The 10,097-nt window shown below is 41.7% G+C and overlaps 1 protein-coding gene across 1 annotated transcript in view; it reads right to left on the bottom strand.

The window, feature by feature from the left end:
• Trim37 (tripartite motif containing 37) overlaps positions 1 to 10,097 on the bottom strand; it is a 130,838-nt gene that overhangs the window by 24,199 nt on the left and 96,542 nt on the right. The gene's annotated exons all lie outside the window — the stretch shown is intronic.

Below are 10,097 nucleotides of genomic sequence, written 5' to 3'. Positions count from 1 at the left end.
TTTCTCACTAGCTCTCTAGAAAGTAGAGAAAAATATTTCTAGTGTGGTCAAGTTAATAAACCAATATTGTAAAAAAAAAAAAAAAAAAACTTCATTTGTTCACAACATGTGTATTTATAGGGTAGTTAGGTACCATTTGTAAGGTAAGTCCTTTAACATTCTATAATAATAAAGTAGTGGTTATTGGCCTGATACACGCTGCTGTTGGTTCTATAACCAGACAAGAAGCAGTGCTTTGTGAAATGCAGTGTTAAACCTTAATGCCACTGGTGATAGGAAGTAGTTCCCTTCAGTTCAAATCCTCTGCCCTTATCTGCTGCTTGCTAATGTAAGCAATAAGTAACCCTCTAACTAATGGTATCTATACATTTATGTAACTTATATTTAATGATGTTGTATCTGGTGATTGTAAAAATATTAGACAGATATAAAGTATCTATACAATATATATTAACTGTACATGCTGAGGTATAGTCTGTGAATTATGTGTTTTGTACCTCTATTTCATTGTGCAATTTAGTGGTGGTGAAAGTTCTACACTCGTTCCTTTAAGAGTGGCAGTATCACTTTTTCAATTAACATGATCTGCATCAACTTGTTTGCTTGCTAAAACAGTTTTGTTAAAGTAGGAAATAGCAAAACAAACATAAACAAGAAAGTGTAGGATCTGATAGGAAAGCAGACTTCAAGTCACCAACCGAGGTTACCACTCCTTGTACATTCACTGTGAGTCGCAAAGGGCATCGGTCCCTAATTTAAAAGGTTTCCTTTTATAGATATGTATATTGGGAAGGATATCTGAGGTTGGCAACATTACAGCACCAAATACTGGGGCTATTAATTTTATTCATGTCTGTACAACAGAGGTCAGACAGAAAAACATGTATATACTTTTTCTTTACCTACAAGTGCCATCCATTGTCCTTGAAGTAATACAATTAGAGTCCATGTTGCATTTAAGTAGAAGGCGCCTTGAAAGTACATTTCAAAGGACAATGTCAGTAATGTCAACACTAAGTCTAACCCTGACCACATTTACAGTGGCTCAGCATCAACACTGCATTTCCATGACCACCACCACACTCCATTGCTAGAACACTGTGCCAGAAGGAAGTGCAACATCAAAGGGGCAGATGAAAATGATGCCTGATGCAGACAAACTGCTGTGCTTCAAGTGCTTCCTCCCCATCAAAGGCTTACTCAAGTTTTGTGAGGAAAAGGTCTAAATTATTTATTTACTTATTTATTTTAGCTTTTGGAGACAGGGTTTCTCTGTGTAGCTTTGGCTGTCCTGGACTCGCACTGTAGACCAGGCTGGCCTTGAACTCACAGGGATCCACCTGCTTCTGCCTCCCGAGTGCTGGGATTAAAGGCGTGTGCCACCACCACCCAGCAATCATTTTATTTTTTAAACTTAATTTGCTCAATGAGCTTTTTCACCTATAAACTTAATTTGCTCAATGAGCTTTTTCACCTATAAACTTAATTTGCTCAATAGTGCTGATTGAAAAAAAAAAAAAAACACACAAAACTGCCATCTCATTCTCCAGCAGCACTTTAACTATTTAAGCCTATTTATTACACTAATTAGAAACATGAAGGAGGGAGGTGACTCCACACTGACACAGCAGTCACTCTTGAAAAGGAAAGACTTTAATAACTGTGATGTATTAGATAATGCAGATACATCATTGTAATCTCTAGGTGCTCTTTGGTGAGAGACAAGCTTTCTCTTGTTCATGACATTTCTCTGCAAAGAATTCTCTCTGGAGTGAAGGGAGTGAAGTTACGATTTACAAACCCACTCTACAGATCACTTTTGAGTTGAGTTGTAATCATAAGTGATCCTTCATGTTTTATTTATTAAAACTGTTTATTCAGGTAAGGAGTATGTTGAAATTTTGCCAATATCTTAATAAAACTCAGCAAGTAAAAACCACCAGTTATTTGTCTTATTATTAAAGGAAAGTTGAGTTACCCAGTGCTTAAACGAGGCAGATCCCTCAGACTTAACCACCACCCCCCGACCACCGCACAATCTTCAAGAGGCTTTCTTCTTTATTTCTATGTAGTCCTGGCTGTCCTTGAACCCATAAAGACCCACCAGCCTCTGCCTCTGGAGTGCTGGGATTAAGGCTATATGTGTCAGCACTGGAGATGGTACGGGTACTGAGAGCTGCAGCTCTAAGTGCTGCTCTAACAATCCCCACTCACCCACAGAGGTGCTTCTGCTCCTTGTGCTTCCCTACTGGCTTAGCTGGGGTAAGAAAAAGGGTGCAGGGATAAGAGACAGTAGGGAAGATGGAACCTGCCCTGGCTTCGTGGTGATTCCTCAAAACTTCCAGCAATTTTATTCTTATATCTTTGCACTCAACTGCTCAAGCTTTCCCTTCACATCAAGTGAGTGGTGGATCTAAGTCTTTCTGGAGGGTTTGTCTACAGGAATAGGTGCAGAAAAAAGTGTAAAAGAAGAGTAAAGCCAACTATGTAGGACACTTGAATCTAAAGCACTGGTTCTCAACTTGTGGGTCACAACCCCCGAAGATCATCTGAAAATACAGATATTTATATTACAATTCATAACAGTTGTTTAAGGTTGGAATCACCACAAAGTAAGGAGGAAGTGTATTAAAGGTCACACACAGCATTAGGAAGGTTGAGGACCACTGGTCTAACACGCCATGACTCCTTTACTAGCAAGATGTATTTCACAGTTAAAACAATCTTTTTCAAGACAGGGTTTCTCTGTGTCACCCTGGCTGTCCTGGACTCACTTTGTAGACTAGGCTGGCCTCATACTCACAGAGATCCACCTGCCTCTGCCTCTTGAGTGCTGGGATTAGAGTCATGTACCACCATGCCTGGCTAGTTACAACAATCTTTTTGTTTGTTTGTTTTTCAAGACAGGGTTTCTCTGTGTAGCCTTGGCTGTCCTGGACTCGCACTCACAGAGATCCACCTGCCTCTGCCTCCCAAGTGCTGGGATTAAAGGCATGTGCCACCGTGCCTGGCTACAACAATCTTAAACTCCTAATTTCTTTGGTAAAACACTTGCCAATGTGTGTGGCCTGGGCTAAGTCCCAGCACAGAAAAGACATTGAGTTGATTATAATGTCACCTGGCCCACCCCAATGACCTGAATTCAGATAGATGCCTGTTACCCTAAGAACAACCAGTAAAGGACACTTCTTTGTGCTTTCGGAGCCTACTTTTGCTTGGCCTCAGAATAAACTTGAAGAACTTTTATTTGTATTTCAAATAAATTAATTTCTTTTCTGTTTAAATATTCTTTAGTAACAAAGAATTCCTCCTTGAGCAGTTGGATTTAGTGTTCCCCTTGCCTTAGTTGCAGAATGACACCCCATCACAGAATCTCCAGGTAAGATGTGTCTTGACCTCATGGTGCAAAAAACAGGTCCTGAATCACAGGTACTATCCAGTTTTTCTGATCCTTTTTTTTTTTTTTTTTAGAGAAAGGGGGAAAATGTGGAAAGCTGTCAATGATCTCCGTTTGGAGAAATCGTCTTTCCAAGTGCGAACTGGAGTGTAACTACAGATGAAAAGGCCCCTGTCTTCACAGTGGTGTATGATAGCTAGAACACAAAGGGCTAGTCAACCCAGCAAAGTTGCTATGGACACACCAGCCGGGGCGGACTCAATGAGGCAAGCCCACAGTGCAGTCTCTCCTAGCGACACCACCTGTCTACAGTACTTGTGCAGTAGTTTTGGTCTGGTAGGGAAGCAACAGGGGCTTAGCCTAATGTGTCAGCCAGAGAAAAAGTTTTCACAAACAAGGCAATGTGATGGATATAAACTAGAGTGGCTTGCGGTACTTACTGTTTGCTCATAAGCTTCCTCATGTAGTTGATTTTCTTTTTGTTTTGTTTTTTAACTTTTATAAACATTGATTGGACAGCCAAGTGTTCACTGGCTGATGTGAGAACTAGAGGTAGGATGGGAAGTCTTAAAATGCCACCATGGAAAGACTATGCATAAAGAATAGTTCTCACAGTTTCCTGATTTCCAAGGTTGTGGTTAGGTTTTGTTTTTTTGAGATAGGGTTTCTCTGTTTAATAGTCTTGGCTGTCCTGGACTCACTTTGTAGATCAGGCTGGCCTCAAACTCAGAGAGATCCACCTGCCTCTGCCTCCTGAGTACTAGGATTACAGTCATGTGCCACCACACCCAGCATGTGGTTAGGTTTGGTTTTCTATGTTGTTGAAGGTGGCTTTAAACTTGACTGTTTTCTAAATTTTCTATAGTTAGAAGTCAGATACAACATTTTAAATAGGGCTAGGGAGATGGCTCACAACTTGAGAGTAAATACTGTCTTTCCAGGGGACCTGAGTTCAATTCCCAGCACAAACACTGGGTAGCCCATGAGGACTAAAATCTCCAGTTCCATGAGATCTGACACTCTAGTCTCAGAGGACACCCACACTCACATGCACATAGCCGCACACAGGAACACACATGCATGATTAAAAACATAACCATTAAAATCTTAAAAAATTTTAAATAGTTCACTATTCTCTGAATTATGACTTAAAAAATTACACTTATCAAGCTTGGCATGATGGCACACTCTTGTAATCCTACACTTGGGAGAATCAGCAGTTTTGAGGCTATTCTGAGCTGTAACATAAGATCTGGTCTTAAAACATGAAGACCCAATATTTTAACCAAATGTGTGTTTTACACATTTTTTAAAAACACCAGTATTTTCATCTTCTGTGATGTAGATTTAAAGGAACACTTCTTCTACTCTTCAAATGAGAAAAGAGCCAGGTTAACTAATACTTTTCGGCCCACTGAAAAGGAGAAATCAAGCATCCTAAGGTCAGGAAGGAGACAGGAGACATGCTATTGCTCCATTTGAAAGTTGTGAGCAGAGGCTGGCACTCGGGAGGCAGAGGCAGGTGGATTGCTTTGAGTTCAAGGCCAGCCTGATCTACAAAGTCAGTTCAGGATAGCCAAGGCTACACAAAGAAACCCTGTCTCAAACAAACAAACAAACAAACAAGAAAGAAAGTTGTGAGCAGCCACTAGAAACAGCAGGAGTAAAACAGTAAAGGTGGAAAGATACAACGTCCCAGCAGGCCCTGGATACTGCAGAGTCAGGGACTCTTGCAGGGTTTTCTCTGCAAATCTACAACAAAGACAAGGAAGGGTCCTAACTAGTATCTACCTACTGTGGTAAAGACCCAGAACAGATACTACAGACTAGGGAAAAGGCCCAGAACCTCACCATAGCCCTTTCCCAATGTCCTCAGTTGAATCTACATGGTACTTTGGTGTGTGTGTATGTATGTATGTGTGTGAGAGAGGAGACAGAGACTGTGGTTCCTCACACTGGGGAGTAGTCACTAGAGCTGAAGGAAGACAACAGGAAAGAAAACCTTAACCCTGGGAAGGGACAGGAATGTCACCAGGCCTACAACTGCAGAATAGAAAGTTAAGTGAGAATTCCTTTCCCAACCTAGAGCTTTTGCCTAAAACTATAGCTTAATCAAAGAATGACAGCCCCACCCTAGCCCCAAGCAACAGCAGACTTCCTGGGACAAGGACAACCAAGTGACAAAAGCACAAGAGAGGATCTGGGAGCATCACTCAGTGAGTGCCTCGTTTGCCTGACACGAGTAAGACCCTGGGCTCAATCCCAGCAGGTCGCTTTAAAAAGCACACAAAGATAGTCTCTGAGGTGTAGCATGGAGGATGCTGTTCGCTTAGGGTCACTGGAGACACTGCTTTGGCACTGTAATCCCAACCAGGAATACAATGTACTGCTACTGGAACTTAAGATCACCGAGGTTAGTATGACAAGCCCTGAACCAGCACCACATCTCATCAGAAGGGCAAAAACTACTACCAACATTGAACTGGTGCAACCACTATAGATTGAGGTCCCATAAAAACTTAAAAATACACATGGCTCAGCTAGAACACTGCTGGTTATACAAAGGAACAGGCCCTACCACTTATGCAAATCCATCCCCTCTCCGTTCCCCCACTATTCACAGTAGCCAGGATATGGACCCAGCCTAGAGCCAACAGTGAAAAGGTAAAAAATACATATGGCATCAATGCATGGAATTTTACTGAACTCTAAAGAACAAATGATGCCATCAGCAAGAAGATGGATGGAATTGCAAAACAATGAGATGGGCCAAGCTAGGAAAGACAAGTATGCTTTCAGCTGTACGTGGAATCTAGATTTAAACTCATACAAATGCATAAGTTAATTCCCTGACACATACAGAAAACACACTGAAATAGAAAAGGTATTATGAGAGGGAGAGAGGAGACCTAAACAGGACAATGGGAATATATGTCCTGTAAAAGCAGGAAGGGACCAGCAAGGCAGGGAGAGGTACAGGGGAAACCAGAACAAAGCATATCTAAGTATAAAAATGTCACAGTGAAACCTGTTACTTCCTGTGTAGTGTTGGCTGTCTTAGATTCTCTCAGATACATAGCAATCCGCCTGCCTCCACCTCCCAGAGTGGTACCCTGGAGGTTACTTCCTTTTCTAACTAAAAAGAATATCAAAAACTGAAAATAAAAACAAGTGTATGAAAATATAACTAAAAGCAAACAAACTCAAACACTAACAAATCTAGTGTCCCTAGGATCCGGCTGGCATCTGATGCTGCTGACAGGAGACAAAACAGTAGTCCCTCTCACAAAGTTTATCTGCTTTTTACAGTCAACATATACTTACATGACTCAGTGCAATCAACAGTGGCACCACCTTCCTGTACTTAGGCCAAATTCACAGATTTCAGGCACAGTCTTGTACAAAATGAATCTGCTTCAAAGACCAGCTTCAGCTCAGCTGACTCCATGTTTGGGGTTTCTATTATGAACTCACTACAGCCCTGCACAGCGCTCAGGAAAGCACTGTGATTGCTGTTTCATGCTGAAGAAAGGGTGCAACTATGAACCAGGCAAATGAAGACACATCAGGAAGGTTGAGGGTCCCAAATGTGATGTTTGCTGTCGTAGCAGGTGACCTTCCCGGCACACTGATTTACAGTGGCACCCTGGGCCGAGATGGCATCCTCTCAGGCTTCTAGAACCCAATATTTTGTGGAATTCCATCAGCTGCCTGGAATCAGATGATTTAGAACCTTATCAACACATCACACTGCTGGCTTTCTGGTGCTGCCAACCCCATCCTGAGGCATCTTGACAGAATACACTCTGAGCAGCCAGCCCTGGTGGGAAACACCTTTAATCCCAGCACCCAGGAGGCAGAGGCAGGTGGATCTCTGTGAATTCAAGGCCAGCCTGTTCTACAAAAAGTTCAAGGACAGGCAGAGCTAATACAAAAAGAAATCCTGTCACCAAAGACAAAACAAAAAAAAATAGTAATAATTGTAATAATAATAAATGGATAAACGTAATTGTGCTTACTCCATGACTATACACTGTGTACATCTATTTATATGGTACTATGAAAAGGGAAAATTAAAAGGACAAATAACAGGAGTAGCAGCCAGAACTCTGGGGAGTGTTTACTGACAACGGTCCAACCACAGGGAATTCCTAGCAAGACTGAAATGCTATCGGTAGCACTGTGGTGGTCACACAGCATCTGCCAAAACCTGAAGACTATATGTCAAAGGACTAAATTTTAATGTATGCAAATTTAAAAAAATAACCAGAATGTATGTGGAGGGAGAGAATGCAGACTACAACAATTAATCTAACTGCATTAGCAGTGAATCACAGAGTCACAATAAAAGCGGACAGGAAAGAAAGGAACTAAGGTGGTTTGGAAGCTGAGAACCTAAATTAAGTGAGAAAGCATTTTGACAAAATATACAAAGACTACAAAAACTGTGCGCTGGCTGGGTGCAGGGGCAAGCATCCAGCCAGGAGGCTGAGGGAGGAGGGCCGCCTGAGCACAGGCATTTGACCCAGCCTGGGCACTGTGTAAAACCCCATCTCAAAAACACACACAGAGGTGATACTCAAGGCAGCTTTTTGTTTTTTTCCCTCACAAAGATATAGCTCAGCAATAATAAATCACTTAGTGGTAAAAAGAAAGAATAGACCTTCAATCCCAGCACTCTGGAGGCATAGGACGGAAGAGGTGAGGTCAAGCCAGCCTGGTCTACAGACCTAGTTCCAGGACAGCCAGAGTTATTTAGAGAAACCTTGGATTGTAAAAAAGAGAAGAAAAAAATTAGTGTGTTCAAGTTAAACAACTAAGTAAATAGACAGTAGTCAGTGATCCGGGCTTTGTGTGGTTAGGTATTATATACACAGGAGCACAGCCTACAGTGAGCGGGGCTGAACTGCTGTACTGACCTATGTTTTCTCTCTAGGGAAAAACTATCAATAACAAATAAAACAACAACCCAACAAAACTCCAATACATTTAGTTGGTATGGAGGCACATGCCTATAATCCTACTTTTTAGGAAGCTGAGGCAAGAGGACTGCAATATCCATGACATTTGGGCTATACAAGATGGTCTAAAACACAGCTTATATGCACACTGACCACTGGGTGAGGAGTGACAATTCTACAGTAACAATAAACACACACTACCACTTACATTTGTGTTTCTAACATGATTTTCAGATACAAATTCCTCAAGAAGTTAAATCATAGCTGAACGTGGTGGCACATGCCTTTAATCCCAGCACTCAGGAGGCAGAAACAGGTAGATCTCTGTGAGTTGGAAGCCAGCCTGATATACACAGGAAATTCCAGGCCAGATACACATAACATAGTCTCACTATGGTAGGGAAAATACAAGGTGAGCTTGGAGCAACTGTTGCTTTAATTTAATGGTATGGCCTAATAACTTTATTGCTATGCTTCTAATTATTACAGCAGTATTGTTTAATCTGCTTTCACAATCAATAAAGACATAGGCACCTGATATATTTTAGAATAGCCTAATTTCATCTGGGGTATGGGCAAATACTAACTTCCTAAACTACCTTCCATTATCTCTCAGCCTCCATCCTATGCCATCTGCTTCTAATAGTTCCTACTGGGTTACCTCCTGTCCACAGCCTCAAAATTCTTGCTAATGTTGCTCATCTGGGCCATTTCTTTCCATGTGGAACTTCAGAGTTCCTCCTCTGGGGCCATGTGGCTCTTTCCTATCCCGTGGTGATCCTCTTCCTCCTTAATCCTCTGGTAACTGTTTACCTCTCAAGATCTTTCTCTCCTCCAAACCCCTCAACTTTGACCACACCTACCCCATTCTCCCCTGGCCCAGGTTTAGGCCTTTTAATCAGCCAATCAGGAATAATTTCTTAGGCAGACCTGTGGGGGTGGGGGGCGTAATTAGCAATCAAATACAAAGCACCAGATCATGCCCCAACAAGCATCCTTCAATGGGACTTATTAGATCCAGGCATGGAAACACACACTTTTAATCCAAGAATTTGAGAAGCAGAGCAGGCAGGCCTCTATGAACTTGATGTCACTCTATGAATTTGAGGTTACTGTAAACCAGACAGAGCTACACAGTGAGACTCTATCTCAAAACCATACAAATCACAAGGAGTAAGTGGGGTGTGGTGCTAAGAGTATAGCTTGGTTGGCAGCGCACCCCAAGCCCTAGTTCAAACACCCCAGAACTTGTAAGGCATGTGTGGCACACACTTATAATCCCAGTAATTCCTGAGCTGAAGGCTGAAGGCTGAAAAGGGTCAGAAATTCAAGGTCATCCATGTCACCTATGACAAGACTGGACATGACACTCTGACTTAAAAAAAAAAAAAAAAGTACTGCAAACAAGATTCATTACAGGAGCTTAGCGGTTAAGAGCACTGACTGCTCTTCCCAAGGACCTGGGTTCAAATCCCAGCACTGACATAGCAGCTCACACCTGTCTATAACTCCATGATCTGATACCCTCACATAGACACACATGCAGGCAAAACACCAATGCACATAAAATAAAAATAAGTATTTTTTTTAAAAGATTCATTACATGATCATTGCTATGGTATGCTTGTATATGCACTAACAAGGCCAAGGTTATATAGGAAGTCTCACAACTTTCCTGACCTTTTTTTTTTTTTTTTTTTTGAGACAAGGTTTCTCTGTGTAGCCTTGGCTGTCCTAAA

This window comes from Acomys russatus, chromosome 16, assembly GCF_903995435.1.
Source record: "Acomys russatus chromosome 16, mAcoRus1.1, whole genome shotgun sequence".
In the NCBI taxonomy this organism is placed as follows: domain Eukaryota; kingdom Metazoa; phylum Chordata; class Mammalia; order Rodentia; family Muridae; genus Acomys; species Acomys russatus.
The sequence above is the reverse complement of the archived record's forward strand: the minus strand, read 5'-3'. Positions and strand labels throughout refer to the sequence as shown.